Genomic DNA, 16,471 nt, shown 5'->3' with positions numbered 1-16,471 from the left:
TTATTAGCTTTTGTCCTCTATGTCTGCAGGATGGAGGGAGGGACAAGAAAAATAAAACAAAAAAATTTTGAAAAATGTGTGGGCAACTACTACAACTGAAATCTACCCGTGTGTGTGGGTCTAGGACATTAAAAATGTGCACCGATTTTAACAAAATTGTACGAGGACAATTCCATGTGGAATTTGCATGCTGTTGGCACGACCTCCTTCGATTTGCATGAATCTTTGCATGTGTGATCGGTACACTGAAAAAAATACACACGACAGACTCATGTGAAGTGAACTTTCAATTTGATGTTTTTTTTAAATAAACATATTCCAAATTATTTCAACGTGTAGTTCATTTGTCAATTCACTTAAATGCTAGTTACATTACTACTACACTCAGCTAAGATACGTTTTCCATTGATTGCAGTATGTTTTTTTTTCAATTGATTATGTTTAACACTTCTTTCTTGAGTAGAAATTTGTACGCGGCGGAATTATATGAAAAACATTTCTTATCATTTTGAAGTGAATGTAGAGTCCATTCGAAATGCATATAAGTTTCTACACTTATTACAGAATATAAATGGAATCCATACGAATTTTATGTGTTTTACATATAGAGCAATTTCATGCACGGAACGTCCGAAATTAGCTTTGCGCCTAATTCGTTTTACTGTTTTTGAAAATTTACTTTGCTGAAAAAAGCTTTTGTTTTAAGAGAATGTGAAATGATGGCAAATATTATGGACACAAACCACCAAACTTTTAATCCAAAACGAAATGGCATTTCCAACTAATTTTGTGGTTGAATCCAAAAAAAATTGACGCTGTCTGACTGTCACCATAACTGCTTAAAGACAGCACAAAGAAAGCAAAAATGAAAATGGTTTTATTAATAAGCTTATTAGTCGAAAACTCACGAGAAGTGTCAAAGCAACAGAATTCAATAAAAAGCTAAAAAAGATTGTCTAGTTGAAACTGCTTGGGTTGATATTTTTACATGTGTGGACAATTGATATAAAAGTAATTGACATTTGTGTTGTACGCATGTATTTGTGATGGTTCTTCATGCTCAGATCACAGCATGCTGTGCATTTCGCTGTCAGCTTTCGTTTTTGTTTGTGCGGTTGAAATTCTGCGTTTTCAAAATGTCGCGTATTGAAAAGGAAGTGAAAATGAAGGTTCTGGACACATGGCTCAGTGAGAAGGGTATTACTATGCGAAAATTGGCGAAGCGGTTTGGAATTCATCATGCCAGTGTTAAAACCATCATTAGTAAGTTTGGGGAACACTATTCTTTGGATGAGCTACTAGGAAGAGGCAGAAAACCCGGTTCTTCAAACCCGAAACTGGACCAGAAAGTGGTATCTCTAATCAGAGATGGCATTTCACCAGAGTGATACACGCTGGCGTCAGATTCTTGTCCACACCGAGGATGCAAAAAACGAAGCATCGCACAAAGAGGAAAGCGCACTTCTTCTCAGTGTCGAATAGACAGCATTTGAGTGTGTGCTTGTGGTTAAAGCAGCTGGCGCGAGTGAAACACATTCTCTTCGCATGAATCGCTCTCATGCGCTCTCGCCTAAATACAACCAAGTGACCACTGGCGCGTGATGGTGAGCGAACACTTCTGTGAACTTCAATTAATAGAGAGTAGATCTGGCCTTGCTGTGAAAAATTTGCAAGGAAAACCGAAAATTTTACGATAAATTGTTTTATTTTGCTGATTTTGCGTGTCCACGCTTCTTCTACGCAAACCATACACCAGAGTGCTCACCGGCGTGTACACCTCTGTGAAAGTATCTGCATCCACCTCAGAGAATTTATTAGCTAATGTTCTAGCATTTTGGTGCGATTCAGTGGAAAGAGGTAAAAGGAAATAAACAAACGCACTCATGATGCGTGCACACTTTATACAACAGTGGTGTATGAATGTGAAAGAGAAGAGCTCTCGTTGAAGTTGTCAGTGCGAGGGGAGAAATTTTGCTTGCTCTTCGTCACACAGAGGAGATAGACATCTCTGTCTCTAATCATGAAGAACAAATCAATTTCAAAAAGTTTTTCGGTAAAAAAAGCCGGAACGAGTGTCGGAATGATCCAGCGTATCAAAAGGCGAAATCACCGGAAGACCTACAAAAAGCAGAAAATCTCGAAATAAAGTGTAGAACAGAAGAAGCGAGCTAGAAATTTGGTCGAATGGTACTGGTATGGCAAGCAATATGTTCCTGTGGTTTGAAGTCAACCATTTTTTACACTACCGGAACTACAGGGTCCGGTACTCGAAGTGTAACCAATTAAAAAGGCCATAAATTCAGTTTGGAAAATTACTTTTACTTAATTCAAAGTACAAAATGTGTAAAAATAATACAAAATTCAGAATCAATTCACTTTTGCTCGATATGACCACCTTTTGTCTTGACTATGGCCTTGAGACGGTCAAAACTCGAATCGCAAGTTGCCGAATGTGACTTGCAGGTATTTTGGCCCACTCGCGGACAATAACTTTTTTCAGCGCCTCGAGACTGGTGTATCTTTTAGTTCGGACTTTGCTCTCCAAAATGGCCCAATGAGAATATTCCATTGGATTCGCATCTGGTGGATTCGAGAGCCATTGTGTGGACGTGATGAAGTTCGGAACGTTGTTTTTCAGCCATTCTTGGTTCACTCGAGCTTTGTGAGAAGGTGCCGAGTCCTGCTGAAACGTCCATGGTCTGCCACCGAAATGTTTGTCTGCCCACGGCTTCAAAGCAACCTCCAGATTACTTTCCCGATAATATGTCGCATTTACCTTGACGCCAGGCTCGATGAAAACGATTGGAGAGCGCCCATCTGCGGTTACAGCGGCCCAAACCATTATCTGTTGCGGGTGCTGCCTCCTGGTGGCCAATCGATGACTCAAATTCTCGTATGAACGGTCGGTCAAGTAAACCCTATCGTTTTGAGAGTTTACGAATGTTCGGAAATTGACCGCTTTCGGCCAAACGAAGCAACTCCTTCGCTATCTCAAGTCTAACTTGTTGCTGCTTCGGTGTGAGATCATGCGCCTTTTGGATCTTGTAAGGCTTGACCTTCAGATCATTTTTCAGTATGCGGCGGATGCTACGGTGTGATATTTTCAGTTCTTTTGCCATTTGATTGGCACTTCGTCGAGGATTTCGTTCAAGTCACTTCTTCACTTTTTGAACCATCTTACGTGACGTTGCAGTCTTTTGATGACCACCTCCATGACGTTTTGCGATGCTACCAGTATTATTGTAACGAGTTATGGTGCGATAAACAAAAACTTTATTCACTTTAAGGTGCTCACGAACAATCGTTGGTTGTGATTTTCCATCTAAATATAAAGCAATCACACTATTACGTTTTAAATCCATCACTGATTTTTTTTTCGCGTTCACTTTTGGCAAAATGCTTTCTTGCGCTTGTAAACAATACAACTCCGAACTGTCATTTAGCAAATTTCTAGATAGCTGATGCCCGTGCGTCAGCTGCGCGAGCGGTCTGAAGTTGGTTACACTTCGAGTGCCGGACCCTGTATAAATGCAGAAATCTATCAATCTGAGTGTCTCCTGAAGAGATTGCTTCCTTTATATAAGAAGCATAGTACACCTCCACTGTTTTGGCCGGATTTAGTGTCGGCTCACTATGCCTAAACCTCTCTCAATTGGCTTGCGGAAAAGAGTATAAATTTCGTTGAGTAAAATATCAATCCACTAAATTGCCCTCAGTTTCGACCCATCGAACGTTTCTGGACAATCGTGAAGAGGGTCTTTAAGAAGACTGGTAAGGCAGCTAGGAACATGCAGGAGTTCAAAAAATTTGGGCTCATGCGTCCAAAAAATGCGATGCAACACTTGTCCGGAATTTGATGAAGAGCGTTCGATAGTTCGAAAATTCGTGAAGGAATAACTTAAATTTCATCCGGTTTTCACTATGCTAAAGCTTAACCTCATACAATAAAGGATCAATTTTTAGTTTAAATAAAATTTCATTTTTTATCATAATTTGAAAGAAAAATTTGTGGATAGCTTATTTTCGATACACTCCTTATATGTCAAACGAAATAAGTTGTATTTTCCAACATCACAATATTACAGCTGGTTATGGTTTATTCAGCAGAAAGCTGCATCGAAACAAGAAGAAAGATAAGTTTTCTTCTGTTCACAACATAGTTTTTGATCTAGGAAATAAGATCCAACACAGTTTGCGTAGAATACTTGTAATGGGCGGTTGATTTTCTCTGTAGCTTCTTGTTGTTTTCGCTCGGGCTACGCCGTCCAGAGTACTCATTGTATTCGGTTTTTGCTGTCGGAATGCAAAAAGTTTTCAATGAGATAGTTACTGCCGCACAATTGAATTGAAAAAATTATGATTTTGAATAAAAAGGCGGGTGGGTGATGTCAGAGACCTAACTGGATGTCGTGAATACGAAATCAACTGACATGTTCCTTAACACTTCTGAATATCGATTAGATGATCAATTGTATGAATTATGCAAGCATTTCATTTTTTCACATTTTTCACAAAAACAAAGAAGGCTTCACTTGATCTCGATTACCGTGAATTTCACATAGCGAAAAGTGCACAAATCTAATCAAACAGTTCTAGATTTTTACCTACGATTTGCGAAGAAGAAATCCTAATAGTTCCTTAGAAGACTTTTAGAGCCATTAGAACGGCTGATTTTGTGTGATGCTCTCCACCGTTGTCCTCTTTTCGTTGTTTTTTCGCCAATGCAAACAACTGGCAACTGTGACGTAATTGCTCTTGTCGGATGCGAAGCTAGCTTTGCAAACGACACAAAATACATCTGCTCGCAGAATCAAAACTGATCCAATTTTTATCAAGAGGTTTCTTTTTACGTAATTTCGTTTGTAGTTTTTTCACTAATGGGCGGTCCTAACGGCTATAAAAATAGCAGCATATAAAATTTTAATTGCGATTATTTTATTTCGGATTTGCATTTCATTGAAAGAAACTATCAGGATACTATACGTGAGTCATTCTTGCCTTTCAGAAGGACTAAATTGTGGAACTCACTATGATATTAAGCACTCTTCGGAGCATTTTTCTCGAACGATTTGTTGTACAGCAGCAGATATTTTGTTCTCATCCTCAGAACGCGTTCTGATTGGCTGGTGTTGACATGGGTCAAATGAGACAGGTTTTTCAATAGTGTACTATTGAAATACTTCAATGCTTTTGCTATACACGTTTAAGTTGAAAAATTTCGATTCTATTGGTAGTTAGATTATATAAATCCTTTCACAGATCACTGAGCTATGAGCTTTCAAAATACGAGAAAGGCAAACGCGCCCTCTGAATTATCCTCTTTGATACTCGTTTATACCAAACATTTCAGAAAAGTTTAATTTTGAATTATTTGAGATTATGTCACACAACTGAAAATTTCATCATAAAATTGTGATCATATTTCCGATGGCATTTAGCAAAAATTGTGTTGATTCGTTAGATACAACAAGAGATATTCACGATCAAAAACTTATCACTCTCTCAGAGGGTTAATTTTGAAAAGGCGACCCATAGTAAAGTAAGTCGTATTCACGACAAAATAGTTACGCTGATAACAGACTGCCTGAGTTTCATTTCCGTTTATGTCTTTTCCGTAAATACAGCGCGAGAAGTCACCAGCGTATTTAAACCTGCCAAAATAGTAAGAACAATCGCAAATGTACATTTTTTTCAGCAGTAGTGTGCCATCTATTGGCCAGTAGTTATTACAGTATGAACATTTTATCGGTGACAGCTGCAGATGACATAATCTACTGTTGTGACTTAGCTAAGAAATGACAGCACGTAGAATTGGTGAATTTAACTAAAAAATTCACCATTCCAACTATAGTTCTAGAATGTTTAAAGTAATAAGAGTTAACAAATCCAAATTAGCAACAGCAATTTTTTAGATGTCCTAAAAAATAAGTAACTAAAATCAGTAACCAACTAATTTTTTCGCCAAAATGCTGATTTCGGTATTTGCGTGCATACAAAATCGAAGGTCGATTTTTTTTTGTATCTTTTCATTTGGCTCAAATTTCTCATATGGATTCTTTATCATCAAAGGAGACAATTTGCGTCATACGATTTCCATTTTTACTATAATCAAAAATCCCTTGAAAATTTTCAGTAATATATGTTTCAGAAACGGTGGGTTCGATCGATTTGGTGTCTTCTGCAATGTTTTAGATAATTATAAGGACTATGCAAAACAAAATTTAATATTGTTGGGATCAGGGCCGGTGAAAGAGGTGGGTACGGTGGGTAGTACTACCCACCCGAAAATTCCAAAGGTGGGTAATTACCCACCTGAAATTTCTAACGAAAAATAGTATTAATATTAGTATCATTTATAACAATAAAAATAGTTTAATTTTAACTGAGAATAATAAATAAAATCAGAATTTTAAAAAGCTACTACTCAAGGTAGAGCAATGAAGATATACAACAAACAGGTGAGGTGTGACAATGGTCATTTGAGCAAGCAGAAATCTTTTAGTGACTTAACTTTTACCTTCAACTAAAGAGGTCGAGTTTAAGCAACTCATTCATGCAAATCACTCGACTCTCTGGTATGCCGGAAAGTACCGAAAAAGGTCTTCTGCCATTTACTATACGAACCGGTAAAAGAAAAGTTACCAGAAGTTGTCAGTTTCTACTTGCGACAGCATTCTTATACACATTGAGTTCTTCACTGTATGGATATTTTTATCAGTCTCCATACAGCTAGTTGAACATCAGAATGAAAGGTTTGTTCGAACTATTGCTTATGCCTCCAGAGTCACAGCGTGCTGGCTGTTTAGCCTAGGTTGTAAGCGGTATTCATTAGCGCTGCACTCACCGCTACCTGATGGAAACCCATCATGCTATTTTTACTTTTTCACTATTAGAGATAGTGAAGAATTGATTGTGTACGAGAATGCAGCCGCAAGTAGAAAGTAACAACTTCTGATAACTGTTCTTTTGTCGGTTCGGATAGTAAGTGGTAAAAGACCTTTATCGGTATTTTCCGGCATACCAGAGACTCGAGTGATTTGCATTTGCTTATGATCAACTCCTCTTGCGAAAGTTAAGTTAGTAAAATTTCTGCTTGCTAAAATCAACCTTGTCACGTTTCACCTTTCCATTCTTTATCTTAACATAAATGAAATCACTCAAAATCTTTTGACGTAGGATTGCGTCTTTGTTTTCTATACCGGGGTACAAATTCAAAATATAGAAGTATAAACATTCTCCCTGTTTTTCAAACCATTGTCATTTCTCTAATTGATATGACGGTTTCGTATACATAAGTTCACGGTTTCCATATGATTTCTGCTCTTCAATGAGTGCGTTCGCATTTGAGAAAATTACTCACAGAAAACAAAATTCAGTGTCGAATCGACTTGCACTCTGTGCGGTTCGATACTGCCGTAGAGAAGGTTGCTTCCACATCGTCCAAAAAGTCCAGGAACTAACTAGGAAAACAACATTTCTTGAGCAAAATTTCTTTATTTATTATCTAAATTTTTTGTATAATACTTATAGAATAGGCTTCAGTTGCGGCGATGACTCTCTCAAATCATCAAATGGCAAGTAGTCGCTGCCGGCTAGGTTATTTAGAATATGGTGGGTGAAGAAACAGATCGGTGCCCAATACGTTCAATTTGGCCATTAGTTTCATTGACTAGTGGCACGGTGCATTGGTTAAAGATGATTTTTTCTGCTTCATATGAGGCCGTTTTTTACGATTCCATACTTCAAACACATTAATAACTAAAAACTTTTGTTGGTCTTTCCTTTTCAAGATAGTCGACGTTAATTATACCTCGAGCATCTAAAAACTGACGCCATACTTGTTGCAGCTACGTGTTGCGTTTTCCCCGTCTAAATGTTTAAACAACTCCGGAGAAAAAAGATAGATCCATGTTTCGTCCACTGTTTCATACCAACGCAAGAAATCCTTTTTATTGCGACTGAACAGTGCCGACCATCTCTCTGGATTGTTGATGCGTTGTTACTTTTTATAGATTGAGAACAAAAGAGGCACTTATTTGGAAAAGATTTGATTTCATGCCCAGATTTTTGCATACGATCGTAAAAGCACTTCCAGTTCAGTCGAACTTTGATTTTGTGTTCATCCATCACGATTATCTAAACTTGCTCACATTTTTTCCGGATGACTGCTCAATTTGGTCACGTTAAAATCAGAACACCACAAATCTCTGTTTTTATTCTGAGTGCGGAAAACACTTCTTAAACCATTGCTGGACTTGCCCGGTTTTTCCTTATAGGAAATAATATTTTATCAATAAACTGAATTCGTTATTTTTAAGTTTTTGTAAATCAAAAAGTAACGTCACTTATATATCGGTAAGTTTAGTGTTTGTGGTGTGATTGACGTGAAAACACTTGTCTTCTGAACGATAATGATAGTTTGATATTACAAACGTCATCTCAGTCGGTCCCGGGACTTTTTTTAACAATGTGCTATGCACATCAGCGGCTGGATTTGTTTTGTGCACCGTTCGATTCGCCCGGGTTTGCGGTCCAATGCATACGGCGCTGGTCTTATAAGCCAGTTGTCATAAGTTCGAGCCCCGACGTGGAATGATTCATAGTGTCAGTAGGATCGTAGTACTAGTCATAAGCCTGTATGCTAAGAATCGGTTGCGAAGTCTGTTGAAACAAAAAGGCCAAATTCCACAGAAGGAATGTAATGCCAAGACATTGCTTTCGATTCATGCGAGACATCTTTCACCATCAACCCCAACCAACTAAACGATCAGGGTAACCAAAATTCTCGAAGAAATAATTTCGAAAATTTGCAAACACAAATAAGTTTATACGGAACCTAAAAGACTGCTGACTTAATGTTCCAAACAAAGATTGGCAGTAATTTTGTAGTTTGATATTGCATTTAACCCTTCAATGCGCAATTTTGTTTTACAACAAAATATCGAAAACGCTTCAAGCTTCGAATTTACGCGTCTCATGCAAAGTTATATTGAAACAAAATATTATTTAAAAATCGACTGAATAATACTTCAAAATAGTGGGTCGTTCTCCCTGGTACGAAAAATTACCCACTTGGGCTTAACATGTTTCACCGGCTCATGTTGAGATAAAATAAGATGATTTTTCAATTGTAATGCTAGTATAAATATTGTAGATATTGTATAAGAACTTAAAATAAAATTCTTTCGTGAAAAAAGCTTTTTTTAATAAACTCAAATAACTATCTGTATCGCTGTATCTCGAGAATGGTTGCATATAGTAAAATTTCGATCAATATCGTTTTAATTGGAGATTTAGCGTTCTTTCATAAAATTTTGTTTAAAAATAAATAAAAACAAATTTTTCATAATATTACACAATTTAGAAAACATGTTACTTTTTTGAATATTATTTCTCCATTCTAGAAATTTGACAATATTTTACTTCAGACTTCAGCTACGACGTATCAAAAAATTAAAAAAATCAAAAATACCTTTTTTGAGATTTTTGAATTTTGTTCTTTTTGAAACAAAAATCCAACAACGTTTTTTTTGACGGTGCTAAGTTTTTTTTACATAGTTCTTACAATTACCTAAAACATTGCCGAAGACTCTAAACCGTTTCTGAAACATATATTACTGAAAATTTTCAAGGGATTTTTGTGTAGTCCCTTCTCAAAAGTAAGGCTAGAGTAGAAGAGGTCAAATGGTTTCGTTTGGCCATGAATAACGCTTATACAAAATTTAAGCCAAATTTACAATATAATAAATATAAAATTAATATAAATTTTCAAAAAAAAAATCTGTCATTCGTGGAAGAATCGCTCTATAGTCATAGTTTATATGTTTCACACACGATGTCAACCAATCAATTTTTATCAGTGTATGGCAAATGAAGTATTTTTCACTGGTACAGATATTTTTTTCATTAAGGTCTGAGGACAGAGGGTCACGTGTTGAGTTTTAAATCGACCACGTGGCTCGCTCAATTCCCTTTGAGGATCGTATTTCTCTTGTACTCTCTCGTATATGAGCAAACTGCACCGGGTTACCAGCATACATTTTATTATTTTGATGAGAAGTTTTATCACATAAATCTATCGTATGGGTTGGACATTACATGGATTCCAATGAACAATGAAAAAATATTCAATTTTCACAAAGATTGAATGTCTGTGTGTTTGGCAGCCTTGTCGAGCCAATTTTATTTCTCTCTCCTTTTTCAGAATGCTATCAGGAAACCAAAGCGAAAAAAATGGCGGATGTATTGAAACTGACTAACATATATGTTTTTATGTACTAATCGCATCTAAACTAAATTATTGACTTTGTCACGGTAGATTTATGATACAAACCTTCAAAGCCGAGATATTCGATGAATAAGTAGAGGTATGCATTTCCGAGCGTTCCATTTTTCAGCAGTTCTTCAGTCAGAAAAAATACTACACGACCGCTAAACTTAATGAATCATTCTGTAAATTTCACAGAATATTCTCAACTAAATTTCAAAGACATTGTCAGGTGGGTTTTTCTACATTCTCCACCGTTTCCAAGAAAATTTTATTTGAAACGGGAAAATAGCAAAAAACCTACCACTTTACGGTACTGTTCTTAGCCCTTAAAGACCAACTTTTGTAAGGGCGTAAGTGTTTTGGGCCACATCATTTTCAACATACCCGGGCAAATGACCGGACTTTGTATCTCCTGATTAAATACATGAAATATAAATATCGAGGATCGAAATTTAAATGAAACTTGGATTTAATGAATAGCCGAAGTAGTATTTTCACAATTTCTGTGTTTAATTCACTTAATAGTGCGATAATGTTTTTCTCTTGAAGGTCAATTGGTCAAATTATACGTTTTTTCCAATGAGCTATTTTTTTTTTACTCAAAAGCAGGCATATCAAATAATTTTCAGATCAATTCGGATATTTCACAGAGGTGGACTTCAATACGAGTGCGATTAGGCGAACCGGAGTTTTCCGTCACAATCTAATTTCACTATATTTTATTGTATTAAAAAACAATCAATTGTGTTCGAAAGTTGTATAGAAAGAATATGAAGAACATTTTTTTTGGTAAATCTTATACAGTAAGTTTAATTTAATTGTATTTTCTACAAATTTTCAAAACCCTATTATTAGTCTCAATCTTTGGTGCCGATGAATTCGTTTGTGTTTTCTCCATCGCGTGTACGAAATCGAAAATAGCATGGTGCGTGCTACGTTTGTAGAGGTGGTATTGTGGTTTTATCTTTCGTACCGGCGTATGTACGCTTTTTGATGAAATTTTTTACGCTCATAATCGAAATTACAGAACCAAAAGTCGGATCGAGATAAAATTCAGGTGCTTCGTATAAAATCATAAAACGTTTCATTTGAACATAATTTTGCGAAAATAGGTCAAGCCATCTCAGAGAAAAGTGAGCTCGGGTTTCGGAGTTTGTGAACAATATTCTCGGTGCTTCCGGGAAACTTTCGGTTTTCACTGTGATTGCATAAGCTTTTTATATGAGAAAACCAATAAGGTGTATTCTCACGAAATATCCATTTTCTTCATTTTGTTTCCCATCGATCTCGAGAGTGACTGCTGTTGGGAAGATGCTCTCTAAGAAATTTTTCATTGAGCGTAGCTTGTAAAATAATGTTTCATTGATCAGACACATTTATTCTCTCCAATTTTTCTAAAGATTATTATTTTTTTTGTAATTTGACGAATTGTGTTGCATAGAAGAAAACAAATCGTACGGCACAACCGGAAATTTGGAAAAAAAAAACTATTTTTGATTATTTTGAAAAATCGGAAAGTTTATCTTTCAGTGTATACTTTTTTAGAAAACTAAATTGATTAATGATTCAATCTGAGCAATATTTCTGGAAGTTCTGAATTTTGTATCATTTACAGTGCATGGCATAAATTGGAGGCTCAACCCTCGCAGGAGGGAAATGAAAGCTCTTCTCCTCCTAGAAAAAGAGTGACAACGAGATCCACTTCAAAAAATTCTTTATTTATAAATTCGGCTAATTCGACCACGTAAAGCTTGTACGCAAATAGGCCTGAATAAAAATATCTTTTAAATAAAAAAAACTAAATTGGAGGCATTACATTCGCTTCCCTTAATAAAAACGGGCTTGCAGCACTGATGGTTGGATTCAATAGATTTTTAATCATTTGACAAGTTATCTAAATTGGATCGGAAAAACCTCTGACGATTTGATTACGGTTTGATTTTTACGTTTATTGCATGACAACGCAGTCTACTGGTAAACAACGTCAAACCAATTGCTGTTATCGAAATATCTTGGGGTGTGTTTTTATTTTTACTTTCTCAGTAACACGACGGAACCAGAAAGAAAGAGAATGTCCTTGAATTGTATAATGACACTCGAAGAATATCTTATTTGCAAGTGAATAACTTACACACAAAAAAAATAACGAAATTTACATGACATATAAAACAATAGTAACATGGAATAGACATGGGTTTAATCGAAAGTTTGATTGAAATCCATTATCAATGCGAAACTAAATTGAATTGCATTGAATTTTTTTCTTTCAATTAACACTTAGTTTTGCGATGCAATTATATTGGAACGTACAGAATTGTAAAGTAACTTTATGCTTAATTGCCTGATCCAAATATGTGCATGAAAAAAGATGTAAATTCGCAATATATTTTTATCTGTGTATTCACAAGTGGGAAATTACGTCGTTTCATGAGAACAACATATGCAAACAATTTTTAGGTTTACTGTATGAAATAGAAAAAAACACGTTAGTACTGTTTTCTTCTCGTGTCATCTTAAAAGCATGACAGCTCAAGTTAAATTACTTATGCAACTTAGCAGTTTAGCTGCGGATCTGAAATTTCATTTTTTTTGTGAGCAACAATTTATTGTCGATTTTCTTTTCAAATGTGGCGAGAGATTTTGAATCCAACAAATGTCAAGCGGCGTTTTTTTTCACAGCCGATTCTTAGCGTACAGAATCAATAATATGATCGTACTGACACTGAGAATCTTTCCAGATCGGGGCTCGAACATGCGACAACTGGCTTGTAAGACCACCGTCCCATGCCATAAACCATCATCCAGAAGGTAACCTCATTCTGTGCTTAGAACACAGAACCCATATTTTTTATGTTTCGTCTTCGGTTCGACAGTGCATAGTCTGTTTGGCCACTTAGTAGTGCAACATAAACCGCTATGGGCAGATCACTTTTTGGTTTTACATCGAAGTGCGTTGTCTTCACTGACGTGTCGAACGAAAACGTCCAGAGACTTTCCTAACTAACCAAAAGTTTGGATAAAAGTGACTGATTTTGCTTAAGCAGCTTACAAAGTTCATGAAAAGTATTCTAAGCAGCTTCTATAATACATTGTTCAGCTTCATTTTGCAGTGCATAAATTTCAAAATTACATCTGGACAAGAATGGGCAGAACTTAATGGTGAATATCCCTTGTTGTATTTACCACAGCACCATATTGTTTTTCTATGACAAAATTTTTCAGTAATATGAGATAACCACAGCGTCTGTTCCCCATGTTAGGAGCGGCTGATTACCGTCCTTGTGTCAGTGTGGGACTCTAAACAGTGCTGACACGATGGCCCTCCGGCGAGACAGGAGGTTGGTGCAGGCCTAACAAGCCGCCCGGAAAAAATATGTTACGAACGATCAAGAAGGAAATACGACTCGGAATAATCGGCAAAGACCTACGCAACGAACAAAGGACTACGATTGGAAGCTTGGCACATGGAACTGCAAATCGCTTGGCTTCCCAGGATACGACCGAATGCTGCATGATGAGCTTCAAACCCGCGGCTTCGATGTCGTAGCACTGCAGGAACTTTGTTGGACGGTACAGAAGGTGTGGAAAAGTGAGCATCGAGCGGCTACCTTCTACCAAAGCTGTGGCACAACCAACGTTCTAGGAACTGGATTTGTAGTGTTGGACAAGATGCGCCAGCGCGTGATTGGGTGGCAGCCAATCAGTGATAGAATGTGCGTATTGAAGATCAAGGGCCGTTTCTTCAATTACAGCATCATCAACGTGCACTGCCCACATGAGACGAGACCCGATGACGAGAATGAAGCATTCTACGCGCAGCTGGAACGAACCTACGACAGCTGCCCACGGCGGGATGTAAAACTCGTCATCGGCGACATGAATGCTCAGGTAGGCCGGGAGGCAATGTACAGACCCATGATCGGGCTGGAGAGCCTGCACGCGGTAACAAACGACAACGGTCAACGATGCGTAAACTTTGCAGCCTCCCGAGGAATGGTAGTTCGAAGCACCTTCTTCCCTCGCAAAGATATCCACAAAGCCACCTGGAGATCACCTGATCAACATACGGAAAATCAAATCGACCACGTTCTCACCGACGGGCGATTCTTCTCCGACGTCATTAATGTCCGCACTTACCGCAGTGCCAACATTGATTCTGACCACTACCTTGTCACGGTTTGTATGCGCTCAAAATTATGGACGGTGCACAATACTCGTCGCACAGGAACACCGGGATTCAATCTCGAGTAGCTACGTAGCATTCGTACTGCAGAGGAATACGCGCAACAACTGAAGCTAGTGCTACCAACGGAAGAGCAGCTTGGCGCGGCGACTCTTGAAGACGGCTGGAGGAACATAAAGTCCACCGTGAGTAGCACTGCTGCAACCGTTCTAGGTACAAGGTTATCGAATCGAGGAAATGACTGGTTTGACGGCGAATGTCAGCAGTTGGTCGAAGAGAAGAATGCAGCAAGGACGAGGATGCTGCAACACCGTACGAGGGAGAACGAGGAACGATACAGACAGGCACGGAACAGACAGAACACTGTTTTCCGGAGGAAAAAGCGCCACCAGGAAGACCAAGATCGCGAAGCGATGGAACAGCTGTACCGCGCAAATGACACACGGAAGTTCTATGAAAAGGTGAACCGCTCACGTAAAGGCTACACGCCACAGGCCGAAATTTGCAGAGATACCAGTGGTAACCTTCTCACGAACGAACGTGAGGTGATCGACAGGTGGAAGCAGTACTATGACGAGCATCTGAATGACGAAGCACAAGATACAGAGAACGGTACAGGAATTAATCTGGGTGCACGCTCAGCCGACGACAGATTCCCAGCCCCTGATCTGTCGGAGATAATTGAGGAGATCGGCAAGCTGAGGAACAACAAAGCCGCGGGCAATGACCAGTTGCCAGGCGAGCTGCTCAAACATGGAGGAGAGGCACTGGCTAGAGCGCTGCACTGGATGATTTCTAGGATTTGGGAGGAGGAGATTCTACCGCAGGAATGGATGGATGGAGTGGTATGTCCCGTCTACAAAAAGGGCAATAAGCTCGACTGTTGCATTTACCGCGCAATCACATTGCTGAACGCCGCCTATAAGGTACTCTCCCAAATCCTTTGCCGTCGTCTATCACCAATAGCTAAGGAATTCGTAGGGCCGTACCAAGCGGGATTTACTGGAGCCCGCGCCACTACGGATCACATATTCGCGATAAGACAAGGACTCCAGAAGTGTCGTGAATACAACGTACCCACCTATTCATTGATACGACACAATCGATCGAGAACAGCTATGGCAGATCATGCACGAATACGGTTTCCCGGATAAACTGACGCGATTGGTCAAAGCAACGATGGATAGAGTGATGTGCTACGTCCGAGTATCTGGGACGCTTTCGAGTCCCTTCGAATCTCAGAGAGGGCTACGCCAAGGTGATGGACTTTCTTGTATCTTGTTCAATATTGCCCTGGAATGTGTGATTCGAAGAGCGAGGATCGACACGAGTGGCATATTGATATTGTGACACGTAACCTTGAGAAGATGACGGAAACCTACATCGAACTGAAAGCTGAAGCTAGGCGTATCGGACTGGCCATCAATGCGTCGACAACAAAATACATGAGAGGAAGAGGCTCTAGAGAAGAAACCCACAACGAATATTGATAGACGGAGACGATATCGAGGTGGTTGACGAGTTCGTGTATTTGGGCTCACTGGTGACCACCGATAATGACACCAGCAGAGAAATTCATAGACGTATTTTGGCAGGGAATCGTGCGTACTTTGGACTCAGAAAAACCCTCCGATCGAGAAAAGTACGCAACCGCACGAAATTGACCATCTACAAAACGCTAATTAGATCGGTTGTTCTCTATGGCCACGAGACCTGGACTATGCTGGCAGAGGACCAACGCGCCCTCAGTGTTTTCGAAAGAAAGGTACTGAGGACCATCTATGGCGGAGTGCAGATGGAAGACGGAACGTGGAGACGGCGTATGAATCACTAATTGCAACTGCTGCTAGGAGAACCACCCATCGTACGGACAGCTAAAATCGGACGTCTACAGTGGGCTGGTCATGTCATAAGGATGTCGGACGACAGCCCAGTGAAAATGGTTCTTGAATCTAATCCGACTGGTACAAGAAGAAGAGGAGCGCAGCGAGCAAGGTGGATCGATCAAGTGGAGGGTG

This window comes from Malaya genurostris, chromosome 3, assembly GCF_030247185.1.
Source record: "Malaya genurostris strain Urasoe2022 chromosome 3, Malgen_1.1, whole genome shotgun sequence".
Lineage (NCBI taxonomy): Eukaryota > Metazoa > Arthropoda > Insecta > Diptera > Culicidae > Malaya > Malaya genurostris.
This window is presented reverse-complemented; position numbering follows the sequence as displayed.